Genomic DNA, 20,377 nt, shown 5'->3' with positions numbered 1-20,377 from the left:
TATGCCCAAAAAAGGGCATGACCCTTCTTGTTTGTTCATGTGTGTGTGTGTATTAGAGGCTGGTGTGTAGTTAAGCGGAGTCTGGGGTTTCTTGTTGCTTTGCGTAGACTCAGTTTCCTGTATACTTCAGATGATTTCAGAGCAGGATCAGAACATTCTTTTTGGCAGGACTTGTGATCTGAGTGGCTGGGAGTTTCTTTGGCTCTTCTGCCTCACCCGTAGACTTCAGCAGATCCCTGAACGCACGTTCCCGGGTGCCTATTGTAGGTCTTTTGCCTCCACTCCACCCCATAGTTGGCTCCTGGTTTGTACTCAGGGTAAGGCTTAGAACCAACTGGAAGGTTTGTTTCAGTTCTTCTGTCCTGCCTTAAGACTTCCTAGAGGCCGGGCGCGGTGGCTCAAGCCTGTAATCCCAGCACTTTGGGAGGCCGAGGCGGGTGGATCACGAGGTCAGGAGATCGAGACTATCCTGGCTAACATGGTGAAACCCCGTCTCTACTAAAAATACAAAAAATTAGCCGGGCACGGTGGCGGGCGCCTGTAGTCCCAGCTACTTGGGAGGCTGAGGCGGGAGAATGGCGTGAACCCGGGAGGCGGAGCTTGCAGTGAGCCGAGATCACGCCACTGCACTCCAGCCTGGGTGACACAGTGAGACTCCGTCTCAAAAAAAAAAAAAAAAAAAAGACTTCCTAGAGCCTGGGGATGAACTCTTCAGTCCTCCTGCCCTGCTTCAGTCACCAGTTACAGCTGCTCTGTACTCAGTGGAAGGTCAGGAGCCCAGGGGGGTTCCTGTCTGTTCCCTTGTCCTACATCCAGACTTTAGCAGCCTGAGCACATCTCTACCTCAGAGAGTATCTCTCGACCCACCTGCTTTGCCTTCAAACTCTCTTGGTGAAGGCCCATGCAAAAGAGTTAGTGGGTGAATGTAAGCTCTCTTGAATTGGAGGCATTAGAGAGTCTATAGCCTCATGCCATCCCACACTCAGCCTTTTAAAATGTGTTCAAAGTTTCTCTGTTTCTTTCTTACACAAGTCTGTGGCAGCCTCCTCTTCCTGCTGCTGCTCTGCCAAAAATAAAAGCAGCTATGGGGCTTTTTTTCTCCCAGAAAGGGCTTTTCAAGATTTTGATTCTTTTTTCCCCCAACCTCAGCTTCCCAATAGCCTTAAAATAAAAAAAAAAAAAATTCTATGATTTGTAGGTGATCCAGCTTCTTCTTGTAGCTAGGATGGGAGTGATGTTGTCTTGCAACTTTCTATGTTTTGTTAGAAGAAAAATATCCATCTATTGAATTTTTCATGCATGCTTCCACAAAAAACTCTTGTTTGTTCTCTGAATGTTCCTTTTTTATAGCGTCCTCTTCTTGTTTCATGGATATTTTTGCATTCTATTATCTCCCTGAGTGAGTTAATAGTTTTAAAAATTCTTTTTTTTATTTATTTTATTATTTTTATTATTTTTTTTATTTTTTTATTTTTTTTATTTTTTTATTTATTTATTTATTTTTTTTTTGAGATGGAGTCTCGCTCTGTCGCCCAGGCTGGAGTGCAATGGCCGGATCTCAGCTCACTGCAAGCTCCACCTCCTGGGTTTACGCCATTCTCCTGCCTCAGCCTCCCGAGTAGCTGGGACTACAGGCGCCTGCCACCTCGCCCGGCTAGTTTTTTGTATTTTTTAGTAGAGACGGGTTTCACCGTGTTAGCCAGGATGGTCTCGATCTTCTGACCTCGTGATCCGCCCGTCTTGGCCTCCCAAAGTGCTGGGATTACAGGCTTGAGCCACCGCACCCGGCCTTTTTTTTTTCTTTTTAATGAGAGAGTCTTGCTCTGTTGCCCAGGTTGGTGTGCCATGGTGCAATCTCAGCTCACTGCAATCTCTGCCTCCCGAGTTCAAGCAATTCTCCTGTTTCAACCTTCTGAGTAGCTAGGATGACAGACATGCGCCACCACGCCCAGCTAATTTTTGCATTTTTTAGTAGAGAGCAGGTTTTACCATGTTGGTCAGGCTGGTCTCAAACTCCTGACCTCGTGATGCGCCCGCCTCAGCCTCCCAAAGTGCTGGGATTACAGGCGTGAGCCACCGTGCCTGGCCTAGTTTTAAAAATTCTTATCTCTCATAGTTGTGTTTCCCAACAATTGTTTTCCTCTTTGTTTTGATCTTGATCTTTCCTGCCTTCATGCTAGAGGTTTTCCTCAGGTGTCTGGTGATCCTTGGTTGTCTTCTCATATTTAAGAATAGGGCAGGCTGGGCATGGCAACTCACGCCTGTAATCCCAACACTTTGGGAGGCTGAGGTGGGCAGATCACCTGAGGTCAAGAGATCAAAGCCATCCTGGCCAACATGGTGAAACCCTCTCTCTACTAAAAATACAAAAATTAGCCGGGCGTGGTGGTGCGCACCTGTAGTGCCAGCTACTCAGGAGCCTGAGGCAGGAGAATCGCTTGAACCCGGGAGGTGGAGATTGCAGTGAGCCGAGATGGCTCCACTGCACTCCAGCCAGGGCGACAAGAGTGAAACTCCGTCTCAAAAAAAAAAAAAAAAAAAAGAATGGGGCACTAATGAGCTGAATGGAAGGGAAGGACATGTCAACTATGAGCCTCATCATAGGATGATCTGGCTGGGCTTGTTTTACTGGAGAACCCCAATTTTACTACCTTTAGTTCCTTCACCTTGGGATGGCCAAATACCCAGAGATGGGTAGCCTGATGCCTGAGGCTGGTTGTCAGCACTTGAGAAACAGAGTGGGCCAAGAGGGTCCAAAGTGGTCCAAATTCAGTAGGTAAATATTTATTCAACCCCCTCATTTTTAGTATGCTATCATCTAAGCTGCTCCTGGAATTTATTCCCCACTTGGAACACTCTTTGCTTCATCATCTCCAAAGAGTAAACATTCTGTTCTGTTGGGATGGGGAAAAGCACGTGGAGATCTAACTGCCTCTTCAACAGACTTTTAATGGCACTTCCATACTCACCCCCATTTTCTGGCTCCTCTCTAGGATGTGTGTGGGTTCTGCAGTGAAATTCAGGTGGTGCTCAGCCTTCCCCATTGTCCCACTTTCCTGGGTCTGCTTCATCAGTTACTGTTCAGCTCCCATGATTTTGCAGCTGTTATCTATTTTCCCATTATTTCTGTCCTTGGGAAGTTTTTCTTTTTAAAAAGTCATTTACTGTCATTTTGGTGGGATTTCACGAGGAAGAGAAATTGAATGCTTCATCTGTCACTTTCGCTTGCTTGCTTTCTCTCTCTTTCCCTTTCTTTCTTTCCTTCCTTCCTTCCTTCTATCTGTCTTTCTTTCTTTCTGATGGAGTCTTGCTCTGTTGCCCAGGATGGAGTGTAGTGGCAGGATCTCGGCTCACTGCGACCTCCGCCTCCTGGGTTCAACTGATTCTCCTGCCTCAGTCTCCCAAGTAGCTGGGATTACAGGTGCCCCATCATGCCTGGCTATTTTTTTTTTAACTTTTAGTAGAGACAGGGTTTCACCTTGTTGGACAGGCTGGTCTCAAACTCCTGACCTCAAGTGACCCGCCCGCCTTGGCCTCCCAAGGTGCTGGGATTACAGGCAGGAGCCACCACGCCGGCCAGTGACTTTCATTTTCAAATCAACAGTATGTGGAGAAAGTCTAGAAGGTGCACTGAGTGGAAGGGGAAGCAGGGCTGGCTAAGGGCATGTGGCAGGATTGTGATATTCATGGGCAGCTTGTTTGGAGCCCATAAGCCCCTAGGGATACCAGTCTACACAGTAACATGATCACCTCCAGGCTGTGAGGAGGAGTGGTGAAGGCAAATAAGCAATTCTGTTCAAAGCACGGGGCTTCGTGGGCCTAGTATAAAGTAAAAACAAGGAAATGCACGACTTCAGTGTGGTTAGATAGGAGAGGCTGAGCAAGATGCCCACCAAGACATACTTCCTGCTGCAGCAGCACCACTAGCCAGTGACTTACACATTGGTGGTGTCTTAGTCAGCTCCAGCTGTCATCACAAAATACCACAGACTGGGTGGCTTAAACAATGGAAATTTATCTTCTCACAATTCTGGAGGCTGGAAGTCCCAGATCAAGGTCTGGCAGGGTCCACTTCTGGTGAGGGCTGTCTTCCTGGTTTGGAGACAGCCACCTTCTCACTGTGTCCTCACATGGTAGGGGCAGTGGTGGAAGGGAGGGAAGAGTGCTTTTCTTGTGTTCTTTTACTTTCTCTTTTTTTCCTCTTCTTTCTTCTTTCTTTCTTTCTCACTTTCTTTCTTTCTTTCTCACTTTCTTTCTTTCTTTCTTTCTTTCTTTCTTTCTTTCTTTCTTTCTCTCTCTCTCTCTCATTCATTCTTTTTTTTTTTCTTTCTCTCTCTCTCTCTTTCTTTTTTTTGAGGCAGGGTCTTACTCTATCACCCAGGCTGGAGTGCGGTGGTGCAATCTCGGCTCACTACAGCCTCCTCCACCAAGGCTCAAGTGATCCTCCTACCTCAGCCTCCCAAGTAACAGACTACAGGTGTGTGTCACTATGCCTGGCTAATATTTTGTATTTTTTGTACAGCTAGGGTTTCCCCATGTGGCCCAAGCTAGTCTCGAACTCCTGGACTCAGGTTATCTGCCCACCTTGGTCTCCCAAAGTGCTGGGATTACAGGCATGAGCCATCACGTCCAGCCTCTCTGTTCTTCTTTATCTGCTCCATCTGGGGGTTAGGACTTCAACGTACGAATTTTGGGGGCACATAAACATTCAGTCCATAACAGATGGCCATACTGCATATCACACAGCTTGAACCAACCTTGGCCTCAGCTGTCTGGACCAGGAGCCCGCACCTGGCCAAGACTAGCTAGTCCATAGGCTGGTTAGTTGCCTACGAAGTTACCTGGCATGAAGGCTCTGCCAAAATGAGAATAATGAGTATTTGGGCCCATAAATTTCTCTCTCTTGGAATTGAAACTTCAGTGAGATTAAAAGCCAAAAGACATGTGCAGAAAAAGCCATGGGTATTTGTCACAAAGCAGGATAATGCCAGGAGAAGCAAAGAGATGAAGAAAAGATGGACACAGAGGAGAGGGGACAGCAGCTGGTGGGTAGTGACAGGCACCGTGGGGACTGCAGCACCATAACAGTAGCTCAGGGGTGGGAAGGTGGGGGTGTGGGAGTGTGGGTAAGATAAGCTGGTCCCTAGACCTACTGAAAACCAGGCTTCCCAAAGCTCAGACGGCTGACTCTGCCTGGGTTCCTGTCCACATATCTGAGATTACTGCCTTCCTCGTTCCTAAATGAGAATAGGGTCCACCTCATGTGGCTAGTATGTTATCCCAGGCAGTGCATTGTGTAGGAGGAGGGAAGATGTATAAGTGATCTGTGGCTGCAAACCAAATCACTCCCAAAGGCAGTGGTTCAAAATGACAGTAACCATTTATTTTTTTATATTTATTTATTTATTTATTTATTTATTTATTTATTTATTTTTGAGACGGAGTCTCACTCTGTCGCCCAGGCTGGAGTGCAGTGGCCGGATCTCAGCTCACTACAAGCTCCGCCTCCCAGATTTACGCCATTCTCCTGCCTCAGCCTCCCGAGTAGCTGGGACTACAGGCACCCGCCACCTCGCCCGGCTAGTTTTTTGTATTTTTTGGTAGAGACGGGGTTTCACTGTGTTAGCCAGGATGGTCTCGATCTCCTGACCTCGTGATCCGCCCATCTCGGCCTCCCAAAGTGCTGGGATTACAGGCTTGAGCCACCGCGCCCGGCCTATGACAGTAACCATTTATTATATCATAATCTCTGTGAGTCAGGATTCAGGAGTGGCTTAGCTGGATGGTTCTAGCTCAAAGGCTCTTGTGAGGCTGCAGTGCGATTCTGGCCATGACTGCAGTCATGCAAAGGCTTGACTGGGGCTGGAGGATCCTTTTCAAAGTGGCACACTCATGGTTGTTGGCGGAAGACCTTTGTTTCTCTCCACGTGAGCTCCTCCATAGGGCTGTTGAGTGTCCTCACGATGTGGCACCTGGCTTCACCCAACAGACCAATCTGAGAGAGAGAGAGAGAGAACAAGGAGGAAGCAGCAGTGCCTGTGTGACCTAGTCCCCACAGCTGCAGCCATTGCTTCTGCTTTATTTTATTCCTCAGAAGTGGTGAGCCACGTGTGGTGGTGTGTGCTTGTGGTCCCAGCTCCTCAGAAGGCTGAGATGGGAGGATGACTTGAGCCCAGGAGTTCAAGGCTGCAGTGAGCTATGATCATGCCACAGCACTCCAGCCTGAGTGACAGAGCAGGACCCCAACTTCTAAAATAAAATTTAAAAAAGAAGTGAGGCCGGGCACAGTGGCTCAAGCCTGAAATTCCAGCACTTTGGGAGGCTGAGGCGGGCGGATCACCTGAGGTCAGGAGTTCGAGACCAGCCTGGCCAACATGATGAAACCCTGTATCTACTAAAAATACAAAAATTAGCTGGACGTGCTGGTGGGCGCTTGTAATCCCAGCTACTTGGGGGGCTGAAGCAGAAGAATCGCTTGAACCCAGGGGTTGGAGGTCGCAGTGAGCCGCCAGCCTGGGCAACAGACTGGGCAACAGACTGAGACGCCTTCTCAAAAAAAAAAAAAAAAAAAAAAAGCCCAGCGTGGTGGCTCACACACCTGTAATCCCAGCACTTTGGGAGGCCAAGGTGGGTGGATCACTTGAGGTCAGGATTTCGAGACCAGACTGACCAACATGGTTAAACTCTGTCGCTACTAAAAATACAAAAATTAGCCAGGCGTGGTGGCGCATGCCTGTAATCCCAGATACTTGGGAGGCTGAGGCAAGAGAATTGCTTGAACCCAGGAGGTGGAGGCTGTGGTGAGCCGGGATCACACCATTGCACTCCAGCCTGGGCAACAACAGCAAAACTCCATCTCAAAAAAAAAAAAAAAAAAAAAAAAAAAAAGTGAGCCACCGAGTCCAGCCTATACTCAAGAGGAGGAGAATTAGGCACTACCTCTTGAAGGCAGGAGTATCAAATAATTTATGCACCTACATTAAAACCAACAGAGCAGAGGTATTGGTTAACTTTAGACTTTGTTAAGAATACATGTTAAAATAGGTAGAGGAACTACTAAAAATTTCATAGAACACTTCTAAACAGAGGGGAAAATAGAATAAGAAAACAAATCCAGTCCATCTAAAAGATGACCAAGAGCAGAGCGTCTCCCTGGGTGTGTTGACAGCTCTGGGCACTCACTCCCACCTCGTGGGCTCTGCATGGCAGAGGCTGGAAATGTCCCAGACTCCAGAGCAGCTGGGCTTTGGGAAGCAAATTTAGTTTTGCCAATCTGGTGTGCTCACATGAAGTTTGGATGACCGAAGGAAGAGAAGTCACCCTTCTGCTGTGTGGGGCTGCGTTTCTGCTAGACATCAAGGAATTTCTGGGGTCTAACCTCCACTCCTTGGTTGTTGAGGGGCACTTGTGGCAATGGCTTCCAGGTCCCAGCTTGCTGATCCTCAGGTCATGACTTTGGTGGTATCTTTTTGAACTCAAAGGTTACACTGGCCGCCTCCCAATCCCCCACCTTGTGGATGGTGGCAGAGGTAGCAGCTTCCTTGGGGAGCCAGGTCTGCACTGGTGTTACTGACACCCAGCCCAGAGTCCACTCTTTTGACCCATCCAATGGTCAAGTACGCATCTGATCACTTCTACAGAATTCCTTTCTGTTCATGATCACAGGAGGAATTTCTGCTTCCTATCCTGAACCTTTGAGAGGTGAAGCCAGCTAGACTTCCTGGGTCAAGTGGGGACTTGGAGAACTTTTCTATCTAGCTAGAGGATTGTAAACACACCAATCAGCAGTCTGTAAAAATGCACCAATCAGCACTCTGTGTCTAGCTAGAGGATTGTAAATGCACCAATCAGCACTCTGTAAAATGGACCAATCAGCAGGATGTGGGAGGTGAAAAATAAGGGAATAAAAGCTGGCTACCCCACCTTCCCTCCACCAGCAGGGGCAACCCGCTTGGGTCCCCTTCCATGCCGTGGAAGCTTTGTTCTTTCACTCTTCACAATAAATCTTGCTGCTGCTCACACTTTGGGTCTGTGCCACCTTTAAGAACTGTAACACTCACTGCGAAGGTCCGCAGCTTCATTCTTGAAGTCAGCCAGACCAAGAACCCACTGGAAGGAATCAACTCCGAACACACCTTCACTGATACAAAGTGGGGGTGAGGCCGGGTGCAGTGGCTCACTCCTGTAATCCCAGCACTTTTGTGAGGCCAAGGCAGGTGGATCACCACTTGAGCCCAGGAGTTCAAGACCAGTCTGGGCAACATAGTGAGACCTCACTTCTACCAAAAAAAGAAAAAAAAATTAGTCAGGTATGGTGGTGGCACATCTGTTGTCCCAGTACTTGGGAGGCTGTGGTGGGAGGATCACTTGAGCCCAGGAGGTCAAGGTTGCAGTGAGCCCTGGTCACACCCCTGCACTCCAGCCTAGGCAACAGAGCAAGACCTTGTCTCAAAGTAATAACAACACTAATAAAAAAATAATGAAGTGGAGGTGGGGGAGAGAAATGGGGAAAGCAGGACAAATAGAAAGCAAACACTCAGCTGGCATGACTACATCCAGAGATAATAGCAGTCATCACTGTGCGACCAGCTGACCTGCACAGTCCAAAGACAAAGGCAGGTTCAACGTCAATCTACCACTTGACCGAACAATCCACTCCTAAGCAGTTACCTTAGAGAAATGAAGATGCGCGTTTACACACAAGCCTGCACATAAATGTTTAGAGCCACTCCATCATAATGACACAAAGCAGGAAACCACCCAAGTGTCCTTCAGCGGGTGAATGGCTGAACAAACCCCGATCCAGCCAAACAATGGAATACTATTCGGCAATCAAAAGGAAATGCACTGCTCTCTCTCGCTCTCTCTCTCTCTTTCTCTCTCTCTCTCTCACACACACACACACAAACACACACACCAACACGGATGAAGCTCAAAACGTATGCTGCGTGAAAGAAGCCAGACAAAAGAATACATACCGCATGATTCAATTTATAATAAAGTTTAGAAAAGACAGAAATCAAATCAGAGGTGGCCAAGGGCAGGGGGTGGAGGGAGTGGTTGGCTGCAAAGGGCATGTGGGAATTTGGAGAGGTGATGAGATGTTCTAGAGCGTGGTTTTGGTGATGGTTACACAACATTCACCAAAACTCATTGAACTGTAAACCTCAAAAGGATGAATTTTACTGTATGTAAACTATACTCCAATAAAACTGATTTTTTTTTTTTTTTTTTTGAGACAGGGTTTCACTCTGTCGCCCAGGCTGGAGTGTAGTGGTGTGATCATGGCTCACTGCAGCCTCAACCTCTTGGGCTCCAGGGATCCTCCCACCTCAGCCTCCTGAGTAGTTGAGACTATAGGCATGCACCACCATGCCTGACTAACTTTTCTATTTTTTTTTTAAGAGATGGGATCTCACTATGTTGCTGCCCAGGCTGGTCTCAAAGCTGATTTTTAAAAAGACAAGAATTGTTAGACAGAGTCAAACGAAACCAAAACCCAACTATGTGCTGTTTCCAAGCGCCACACCTGAGATATGAAGGCACAGAAAGATTGAAAGGAGAACAGAGAAAGACATGTCTGGCTGAACGCAGCTTGCCTGCCTGCTGGCCCTTCCTTCCTGCCCCACTGTTGGCTGTGGCTTCTTCGACTTCCACATGCTCATCACAGGGTCAGTCTGGGGCTTCCCTTGTCCAGTCCACTGTGTCTGTGAGGGGTGGGTCACAGGGAGCAGGGCTGTGAGAAGCACTTGACGTTGAAGGGAAAGAGGCAGCCATCTGTCTGCTTGGTGTCTCCCTAACCGCCACAGCAAGCACATGGCAGTGGAGGGGTGGCTTGCCTCTTGTTCAGGGCCAGTCCCTCCTGCTTCTCCTGGGACTTACCCTGCCCTTGGTCTTCTGTCACTCTTGCTTTTGCTCCCATTGGCTCCTCCACCTCATTACATGGAAGTGAGAATGGACATTGTGGTCAAGCAGAAGGGAATTCAAGTCCCAGTTCTGCCATTTACCTTCTGGGCGATCTTGGGTGGGTCATTTGACCTCTCTGGACCTTGGTTTCCTCATCTGTGAAATGGGGGCACTGATAGTGCCAATTATTTCCTGGTTGCATGACTGCCCCTCTCTGGACCTTGGGTACCTCACTGGTAGAGTGAGGATAATAACAGCACTGTCATCTGGGGGAGGTGTGTGTGTGGATGCAATGAGCCAGTGGAGATAAAGAGACCTTCCTAACTGTGCCTGCTGGACCCAGCCCTTGAGCTCTGTGGGCTTTGGTTTTCTCATCTGTAACGTGGGGCGAATGCTTCAACAGACCTCCCCAGGTTGGTGTGCAATTTAAATGTGCAGGAAACGTAATGATGGCAGGTCCATGGCTCTGCTCAGGAAATGTGATGTCGTGTGTCCTAGTAATGAATTTTTTGTTATCATAAATGGACCCATCACTACACATTAGCAGTAGCATATAAACGGGCTCTATTCTCTGCTTACTTCACCCCTGTCAAAGTCATCATCCTGATGGGCATCAAACCCTAGATTAGGGAAAGGATTTGCAGAAGTTGGGGCTTGGAGAAAAGGCTGGGAACATAGGGAGTGAGTGGAGGCAGCAGCTGGAGAGGAGAGAGGCCTATCAGAGTTCAGATCAGCAAAGGCAGAAAGCTGACCACAGCTCAGTGCCTCATGGAAAACACACCCTCTTCGCCCAGCTCATGGGCCCGCTGGCCTCGTGACCCAGGCAGGCTCAGTTTCCTCTGCTGTCACCTGAAGATGCCCTGCAGGTGCCTCCACTCTGGGAGCAGTCTCCCTAGCTGTCCACCTTCACTCAGGTGCCTAGTCTTGTCCATTTCCCTCCTAAAGACTGGGCAAACATGGCATCCAGACCCTCTCTGAGCACAGGTGGGTCACCGCAAGCTTCCCATTCCAGGGGAACTGAAGCTGGCACTATGGGGGTGGGGCATCCAAGCCAGGATGCCAGGGCTGCTCCCATGTGGGCCCTCCAGGGCCCCACACCACTTGGGGAATCTTGTGAGACTGAGTTGAGGGCCCCTGGAATGCTTCACTGGGCAACAGGCATGCCCATAAAAATATCTTGGCCACCAGAGCTGTAATCTGCCATCAGGGCTCTAGGCCTTCCTAGCCCTGCGGCTGCAGCCAGCTCGCCAGCTCCGGAATTCCTACCCCTCCATTTTGCTTCCTCGCCTGTGAGGTCATGGCCTTGAGCCTAGAAGGGGGCGCTGGGGAGGAGCTCCTTCCTTCTCGATCCTGTGCAGGGCTGCGGGGAGAGTGGGAGAGAGTGGGGTCGGCGGGAAAGGTCGAATGAGGCCAATCCCGAGGACAAAGAAATAAGACACCGGAGAGCTGGAGGAAAATCTGGGAGTTGGGGGTGGCAGTTCGAGGGATACCCTCTCCGAGACCCTGTCGCCCCTGGACTCGCCTCCTACTCTGCCGCCCGCCTGGGCTCTGGGGTGCGCAGGAGCCCGCCCTCCGCGGCGCCTCCCCAACACGCTGGAGATCGAAGCCCCCGCACCCCTCCCATTAGGACCCGAACTGGGAGCTCAGGATCGGGGGGGCATTCGGGAGAGGTCCCGGGAGTCCTGCCCTGGGTATGTGTGTGTGTGTCGGGGGGAGGGGGCGTTACATGCGATGCCCATCGCTGGCCTGCGCCGTCGAGGGCCGGGCCGAGACTGGGGGAGAATCCCCTTCCTTGTCGGACTCCTCTCTCCACCGCCCGGCCCCAGGTCTCTGGGAGCACTCTCGCCCCGCGATTCCCGCTCCGAGCCTTCACAGCGGGCTCCCTTGCGCTGGGGCTGGGAACACTCTCCGGCCGGAGACTCCTGGTCCGCTGGGGAGGGGGTCTGGCGGGACCCGTCGACTGGGATCCCAATGAGCTCCCTGAGTGGGCTGCCCGGGGGCCCCCAGCCCGAGTCGCGCTCGGCTGGAACCAGGGGCTAGGGTGCGGCGGGGCGGGGCGGGGCGGGCGGTCGGGGAGGTGATCTCACTCCTCCCTCCTTCTCCTCCCCGGCGCTCCCCTCCCCCGCCCCGCGCGCACGCCAGCCCCGCCCCGCCACCGCCGCTGCTGCCGCAGCATCGGCATCACAGACGCGCTCGGTCGGCGGGTCCGAGGCCGGCGTGCGCGGAGGCTGGGCGGGCAGCCCCAGCGGTGGCCACAGCGCAGGTAAGGCGGGCTGGCTTCCCCGTGCGCCCGGGCCGCGGCTGCGATCCCCGGCGTCTCCCACCCCACTCTGCCCGGGGTGCACGGACCAGGGAGCGCCGCCCGGCCCGGTCCGGCCCGCGGTAACCTGCGTTGCTGACGGAGCCCCACCCATGCAGGGCGTCCGGCTCCAGGCACCGCGGGCGGGAGCGGGGCGGGGGAGGGAGGCCGGGTGCCCGAGCCCGACAGGTGAAGGGTACCTGGGCGGCGCCCCATATGCTGGCCTGGGCGAGAGAACAGGGCGGGGGGCGTCAGGTAGGGTCTGTGTGGGCAGGCGGGGGCTGAAGTTGGCGGGTCCCCGTGCGCGTATGCGTGTCTGAGAAAAGAAGCCAGATCGGGCTGAGCGCTCCCTCACCGGCCGCCGTGGGGTGTGGCCCTGGGCGTGGCTGCCCCCTCATCCCCAGCCGAGAGCCCAGTTTGGTTGAAAACCCCGGCTGACAGCGTGGTGAGGGGAGATTGGAATAAGCCGCCCCTGCAAAGCGGGGAAGGGAGTGAACGGGACTGGGCGCTGCCTGCCCTCCGCCCCAAGGTTGGGGGGCTTTGTTCTCCTCCTTCTTCTTTCCAAATCCCAGCCTGGGCTCCTCCGGGCTCACCTGAAAACCTGCCGCAGAGCCAGGGGCTCCTCCCTGGAGGCGCAGGGCACCTCTGGAGCCCGTTTCCACAGGCTCTGTGGCCAGTCAGGGCTGCAGTGGGTGAGGTCGGTTCGGGCACACACTGCTGCGCCTCCCGTGCATGGGTGTCCATCAGGTAGGGTCCATCAGGTCGGGGTGAGGAGGGTGGGCCTCACTGGCTCAGACGGTTCCTGCGCATTGCAGGTCTTTTGCCCACTGCCACATCTTCCCATCTCTGTGCGGTTATGGGAGGGGTCAGCGATTCCTATTCCTTCCTTTCCAAGACAGACTTTTGGGGCCTCTTGGTTGGCAGGGATTGCAAAGAACAGGTACTACAATCCATTGCCCCCAACAGGGTATCTGGACCCCCCACCTATCACTGCCCGTCTCAGGAAGGCAGGCCTAGAGCCATCTGCCCCTTCCCCAGAAGGAGTGGGGCCTGGCACCCCCTACCCTGCCCTTATTAACCCCACCCTGAAGGCAGGGGCATCGGGGCAGCCCAGTGCCATCTCTGCTGACTCACGTGGCCCTGACATAAATCACTGCAGTCCTCCCTTCTTTCCCCGGGGGCTGCTGCCCAGTGTCATCTTTCTGAGTCGGGGGCCTCTCCCCTCCCATCGGCTCCTTGCTGCAGGTGGTGGGACTTGGCCCAGCCCGGCCTCTTCCCTGGCACAGCTCCCATGCAGCCCCGCATGTGCACACCTGTGGGCCCCAGAGCCTTTGAGGACTTAGCTGTCTTGGCCACATGGGAAGTTCGGGGCAGGGTTGGGCCTGGGACCTTCCCACCTCCCTGGCTCCTGGTCATTTCTCTCTGCTGCAACTGAGTCTCTCTCCATATTTATTGATGTTTGTGTGTGTATGATCCCGAAAATAATACATCTTATTGTAGGACACTTGAAATATACAGAAAAGAACAAAAGAAATTAAGAATCGCTGGTGATCTGATCACCAAGAGGGAAACACGTTCAGCACGCCCCAGCCTCCCTGGTTTGCTACACCGCACTCCTAAAAGGCTCCTCCCCCTCCCCTTCCCAGCTGCCAGCCCCCTGCTGAGCATCAGGAGGACAATCAGCGCTTCAAGGTGGCGGGGTCCGCTGCCCTGCAGCCAGTGAAGAGCTTCCCTACCCGGGTGCTAAGCATCCCAGCGATGGGCAGTCATGTACTGGGCAGCTGCTCACTGCCAGTGCTCCTTTGGGCCGGGCTCTGGGCTGCCCATGGAAGAGCCAGTGGCACACTGGAGCAGCGTCATCCCTGTCTTCGTGGGGTGTCACTTGTTTCCTTTTTTTCTTGATGATTATCTGAAGGGAAAAGGGAGGCAGAGAGTGAGGAAGGGCCTGGCCTGAAGGCTGCTACAGTGAGCAGGGTGCCCAGGTTGTGCCCCCAATCAGCCTCTCCCAGTTCTGAGCCCTTTCCACCCCTGGACCTACAGCTGGCGCCTTCCTTGGCATGCACCTGGCCAGGACTGGCCCGTGAGGGTCGAGGAGACAGGCCTGTGTGCCATACTGGCCAGCCCCCAGCCCAAGGACTTGGGATAGTCGGTCCCTTTCCCATGGGGGTAGGTTCCTTGATCACCAAGATCCCTTTCAAAGCTTGGAATGGCTGCAACTGGGTGCTTTTCTGGATGTGAGGGTGATGTGGCCTTGCAGAGTGGCCCAGGCTCCAGGAGGGCACGTTCACGGGAGAACACGGGGTAGCGGTGGGGTCCTGTGAGGAGGTCTGCAAGGATGGGGATTCCAGCCAAGCCCCTGGTCTGCCAGGCTTCCCTCTGTGGGCATGAGTGGGGGCCGTGCCCCCCATCCCCCGTGGTTCAGACAGTGGGGGACGCAGGGGGTCTGGATGCCCCTCTAGGGTCCCCAGCAGGGTGCTCATTGCCCTGTCCTCTGCCCTCACGATGGGCTGGGGTTGGGTCCCTGGGTGGGGCCATCTGGAATGGGCCTGCAGCATCCCTGCCCTCACAGTCGCTCTTACTTGCTCTGATCTGGCCCATCCCGGACACCTCCCTCTCCTGCTTCCCCCGCCCCGCAGCTCTCTCCTCTGAAGCCTCCCACGTCTCCCTGCGCCCCACCCCCAGGGCCATCACCTTCCCCCTCCTTCTAGGAAGAAGTCTGCTGCTGCCAGGGATGGGGTACACCACTCCCTGTCTCCTCCCTCTGCCTCTGCCTGCCTGGCCCTCCCTCCCCTCTTCCCCCTTCCTGTCGGGGCTCTGCTCCATCTCTCTGCTTACCCTTTTGTCTGTCTTCCACCACTCTTCTCCTCTCCCTGTCCCCCCTAGCTGCCCCTGCCTCACCCTTGAAGGCCCTGAGGTTGTGCCCTGTCCAGCAGCCACTCAGCACCCCTCTGCTGGACTCTATGCCTTAGGGTTGGGCCCAGACCCCCCATGGGGGCCTTGTCTGAGTGGAAGGCTGGATGGGGGGTGCCTGGTGAATACCAGCCAGACAAGCACTGGGGGAGGTAGCCTGCCCAGCCTGCTTCTTCCCCAGATATCAACAGGGTCTTTGTGGCTTCCTGAAGGCTGTGGCTGGAAATAGAGGGAGGAGCCGGGAAGGGTCTGGTCGCTGTTCTTTCTAGAAGCTTTTCTTTGTCCAGTGGCCCCCTCCCCAGGCCCCCGTGTTCTTCCCAGGTTGGAAAGCTGCAGAGGGAGTGCCCAGCCACCGCCAGTCAGCAGCTCCTGCTCATCTAACTGGCCCTTATGCCCAGCAGGGGCAGCTGCGCGGGCCAGGGGTTGGGTGGGGCAGGAGGGTGGCAGCGTCCTGGGCTCCATGCACTTGGCCAAGGAGGACTTCTGAGCCCGTCCATCCCAGTGTGAGTCTGAGAGTGGAGCTTGAAGGAAAGAGACTGAGTCCCGGGAGCCCCTCTGCCCCCAGCCCTCCAGCCAGGCAGTCTTCCTATCTGCATGTGTGGGGTTTGTGTCTCTGCTTGTGTTTGTGTATTTGTGTGTGTGTAACTTCCAGTATTCCTGTTTGTCTGGGTGGGGTCATATATTTGGCTGCATGTATGTGTGTGTTCATGAGCCAGCATGCACACAGATATTGTCATGTGGCCACGTGGGTCTCCTCAGATGCCCCAACAGGGCCTGTGCTGGGAAGGGGTGGGGCTGAGGGTGGCGGCTGCAGTGGTTGGAAGCAGCGATGCATGATATGGGGACAGAGCCTCTGGCCAACCCAGGCTGTGCTTCAGTGGAGGGGGGTTCCCTGTGGCCCTCTCCCCCAGCCATCTGCGTCTGTGTTCATGACTTAGGAATGCCCAAGCCCTGGGGATCACAGAGGCTCCATTGTCTGCCCCCGGGCTTCCTGTGTCCCCCTCTGCCCTTTAACCCTTTGGGAGTGGGTCCCCTGGAGGGGGCCGATGGGGCCTGGCAGTGTCTGAGCTGTTTCCAGGCACCTCCACCCCACCCCCTCAAACCAACACAGGCTAGGTGTTCCAGGACTGATGTGGGCCAGGGCCTCTCCCTGCCTCAGGCTCGACTCCCTCCCTGCTCTGCTTTTCAGGCCACAGCCCCAGGAACTGGATGCACTCTGTTCCTTCTGGCCTGACCCCTGAAGTCCCCTCTAGTACTAGGGTTATCCTAGCTCACTGAGGAGGCCCGGGGCTGGAGAGGAGCCCTATTTTTGCTGCCACCGCATTTCTCTGGCCTTCTAGGGGTCTGGGAGGCTGAAGCCTTGCCAGCTGCTGGGCATCAGTATCCCCTTTGACACAAGAATGGGTCTAGTGCTGTCCCTAAGTGCTGATTGGAGACAGGCCTCTCTGGGAGGGTTCTGGAGCCTCTGGCTGCAAGAAAAAGTCCAGATTTCAGACAGCAGAAGAGGGGACCAAGAAACCAGCCTGTCCCCAAACCCAAAAGGGAAAGGAGTTGGCCTTCTCTTGGACTGGGTACCTGGGTGGGGGACTTGGGGGTTTGTTTAGTGTCAGGCTTCAGCTCTGTGCTGAGACGTGATGTTGATCACATCCTTCTTCCGCATGGCCTCCATCCCAAGATGTCACTCCCTGCCCCCTACATTTGCCTGCCATCTGCCTGGCAAATAAGCCCTCCCCGTGGGGCAGGATGGCTTGGAGGCCATCCTTGCTCAGGCCACTGGTCCCCTGGGAAGCCTAGCAGGCACACATATTAGGATGCCAGAGCCTCTGAGAGGCAACTTGGGGAGCCACCATGCCCTCTAGAACCCCACCCCTGCTGAGAGCCAGTGCCAGCTCTGTGATCTTGGACACAGTTTCCAGTTTTCTGAGCCTCCGTTTCTCATCTGTAAAATGGGGATGATGATAGCACCTCTCTCCCTGGGGCAAATCTGGGGAGGAGATGAGTGGATGTGCTTGGAAGTGCTCATGAGACTTTCTGGTATGTGGTAAGTCCACGCCGAGGGTTGATTTAATAGAACAGACCACAGAGGGATGTGATTTCGGGGATGGAGTGGGGCTCCTCCCTCCCTTTCCCAGTAGTCAAGATCATCCTCCCTGCACCCCCACAAAAGGTAAACCTCTGTCTCTTCTCCCCATCTTTTAAGGAGAATGGTCCATGACAGGTGAGCTGTAGTTGCCTTGGAGACTAAAGCCTCAGGCGAGATGAGGGGGCTGAAGGCTCACTCTCTGGGGGGTACCCCCTTAGGGAGGGGTGAGGTGGGGAGTGCAGGGACTAAGTAGCAGTCATAAAGGACTTCTGGGCCCCCAGGTACCTGTGGGGGCTCCCTGGAGCAGCCCCCTTTATGTGCTGTCTACATAACACATAACAAGGCTTTCCTTGGCTTCCCCACCTCTGGCTCCCCCACCTCTGCTACCGAGGGACTCGGGCTGCATCACCATAGAAACCTGCCAGCCACAGCCTCAGGGGGAGGGCCAGCGGGAGCCTTAAAGGGACACAGTGCAAGGGGTGTAAGTGACACCCACACCATCATATACACACCAACAGGCACAAAAGACCCCCAGGCTCCCAGGCCTGCAAGCATATGGGCCTAGCACCACACTCTGACCGTCATGTGCCCTGTGCTGAGCCCCCAGCCCCACCCCCACTCTGACCCATTGGGTCACCAGGCACCATGTCCCCAGAAGACAAGGGCAGGAGAAGCTGGGGAGTCTCTGCTGTGCTGTTGAAGGGCCCTCTTGTTGCTTTTCCTTTGAGAGGAACTCCAGGCAGAACCTGAGAACTGACAGGCAGGTGTGCAGGGCACATGTGCAGGGCACCGCTGGAGGTTCCCTTCCCAAGGTGTGTGGTGGTGGTGGTGGTGGTGATGGTGTGTGTGTGTGTGTGTGTGTTTTCAGAGAGGAGGCAGCCACCCCAGGTCTAGCCAGGCTCCACGACCTCCCAGGTCCCTCCCTGGCAAGCTGCTTCCCGTCAGACCGAAGCAGGCATTTCGGAGCAGAGGACAGAGGACTCCCTGAGGGACCTGCGGTCATAGTGGGAGGCCAGGTAGGGTGGGATGGGGCGAGGTTCTTCTGGGGCTGAACCCCTCCCTGTAGGCTGCTGGGCCTGACCCTTGCCTCCCTGGTCCTTTCCCACCAGGGAGGATGGGTTTGGGACCGGACTTACTCAGGAACGGTCCCACCTTCAACTGCCCCAGCACAGCGGCTACTGTCCACTCAGTGCATGGTCAGACATGATCACTGTTGGCCTAACACATGTGTGTCTCCTCCAGCCAGGTGGCCGCTTACTCCCAGCCAGCAGCAATATTGGAAGGCTTCTCTGGGGTCTTCTGGGTGCTTTTCCCTCTCCCATCCCTACCCACAGCAGGAAACCCACCACCTGTTCCCTGGCTTGGCATGGGTCAGCCAGCAGTGCACCATTCATCCTGTCTCACGGCCGTCCCTTGCCCAGTGCCACAAGTGGGCAGGGCCTTGATGCTCTGTTGCATGGGGCTTTGTAGGCTCTTCCGGCCCCAGCTCACAGCTTCTCCACCCTCTGTCTGTCTCTACCCTGCTCCCAGGCCAGCATGACGTCCACACTTGGAAGCCCCTCCACTGACCCAGGACCATCTTCCTTCCTCCCCGCCCCTTGCCTGGCACAGCCCCTAGGGACAAGGATGCTGTGCAGGCGGCCTGTGCGCACGCGCATGCGCACGTGCACACGCCCACCCCCACCCCTCACTCTTCTCGCTCTTTCTGCCATTTCTCAGCAGCGCTCTCTGCGGCTGCCTCTCACCCTTTGTGCTCCGGTTTCCTCTTCTCTCCCTTTCCCTGCTGCCTGGGTCTCCGTTTCTGAATTTCCCCACCTCCCTAACCGTCTCCATCGTGGTTAGCGCTGTCTTCCTACATCTGTCTTTGTCTCCTGCTCCCTCCTGCCTCTTCTCACTCTGTCTGTCACCCTTGGCAGACCCGGCCTTGGCTCCATCTGTGGAACACATCCCCTCCCCGCTCCTTTGCCCTTGGTGGTGCTGGTGGGAGGTAGAAGGCCTGCTGAGCTGACAACCCTAGCCGCTTGCTCTGTAATTGCCTGAGGAACGGTGAGAGATCAGAGACCCAGCAGCAGTGGGAGGGGAAGAGGGAGGGGAAGAGGGAGCGCAACCTTCTGGCTGCTTCCTGCCTGTCTCCAAGTGCCCAGGGCGGTGGAAAGCTGGGTGGAAAATACTGGGAGACCAAAAAAGAAGTTGGATATGAGCCTGTGGGAAGATAGGATAGCGCCGGGATGGGGCAGGGAGTGGGGACCAGGGGTTTGGGGATATTGTATTTCCCCTGAGTGTACATGCCACACACCATTCCAGGATTCTAGATTTGGAGGACAAATAGAGGAACTTGCGTGGCAGAAATCATCAACCTCCAGAGCACCCAAGCCTCTGATATGCAGGAGGGCCCTTCTTTGAGCTTCTCCTTGCTCCAGTTTCCTCCCCTCCCCCTCCCAAGACCAATGCTCAGAGCTCCCAAGGCTGCTGTTTGATCATCTGCTCTCTGATCTGAGTCTCCTACTGCTCCTACAGGCCTTGAAGTTGAGGCCAGTGCTGCCTGGGGCCTCCCCTGATCCACTGGCTTTGTGGGGAGAGGCTGGGGTGGAACAGATCCACTGTTGCTCCTCCCTTCTGGGCCCTGGTCCAGCTCTTGCAGGTTGGGAATCACACTTCTTACCCTCCAAGTCATCTCTTGGCCTCCAGGCCATGCATGCTGACCCACCCTGCTGCTTCTCCACCACCCTCTGCAGCAAGCTCCTGCCCAGAGTCCCCACAGGATCTGCTGCATTCACAGCTCTTCTTGGGTGACTCTGTTACACAAAACTGACAAGGCCCAGAGCCTTAGCACAGCATGGCTGACTTCTCTACCATCCTTTCGGTGTTCCTGCTGAGACTCGGTACCCGCTTTGATAAGGTCCTGGCTGGGCAGAGGGAGGATGTGCAGTATGGATTAAATGAAAGCGTCCAGTCTGGGACTTCAGCCTCCAAGCTCTGTCACCTAACAACACCTTTTCTTGCCTCACCTGCACTTTAACCACTTCCTGTTTGTAATTGAAGTGGTCTGGCCACTTGGGAGTCTGTTTCCTCTTCTTGTCATTGTCAGAGGAGCTCCCTCTTTCAGACCCTTAGTCTTTGGGTCCACTTACTTGTAGGTGGATGTGGACATGGTTGGTGTGGCTTGGGTTTGGGGTGGA

At 54.2% G+C, this 20,377-nt stretch overlaps 1 protein-coding gene and 1 pseudogene across 1 annotated transcript in view; one reads left to right on the top strand and one right to left on the bottom strand.

Annotated features, from left to right (window-relative positions):
- Window positions 1–8,549: 8,549 nt before the first annotated feature.
- LOC112615311 lies at window positions 8,550–14,803 on the bottom strand (annotated as a pseudogene).
- L1CAM (L1 cell adhesion molecule) overlaps window positions 12,060–20,377 on the top strand; it is a 25,130-nt gene continuing 16,812 nt past the window's right edge. Inside the window, exon 1 of the mRNA XM_025371731.1 lies at window positions 12,060–12,169. The gene's annotated coding sequence lies outside the window, so the exon portion shown is untranslated. The remainder of the gene's footprint in view (window positions 12,170–20,377) is intronic.

This window comes from Theropithecus gelada, chromosome X (genome assembly GCF_003255815.1).
Source record: "Theropithecus gelada isolate Dixy chromosome X, Tgel_1.0, whole genome shotgun sequence".
Taxonomy (NCBI): Eukaryota; Metazoa; Chordata; class Mammalia; order Primates; family Cercopithecidae; genus Theropithecus; species Theropithecus gelada.
Note: the sequence above shows the minus strand (reverse complement) of the source record. Positions and strands in the feature narration are given on the sequence as shown.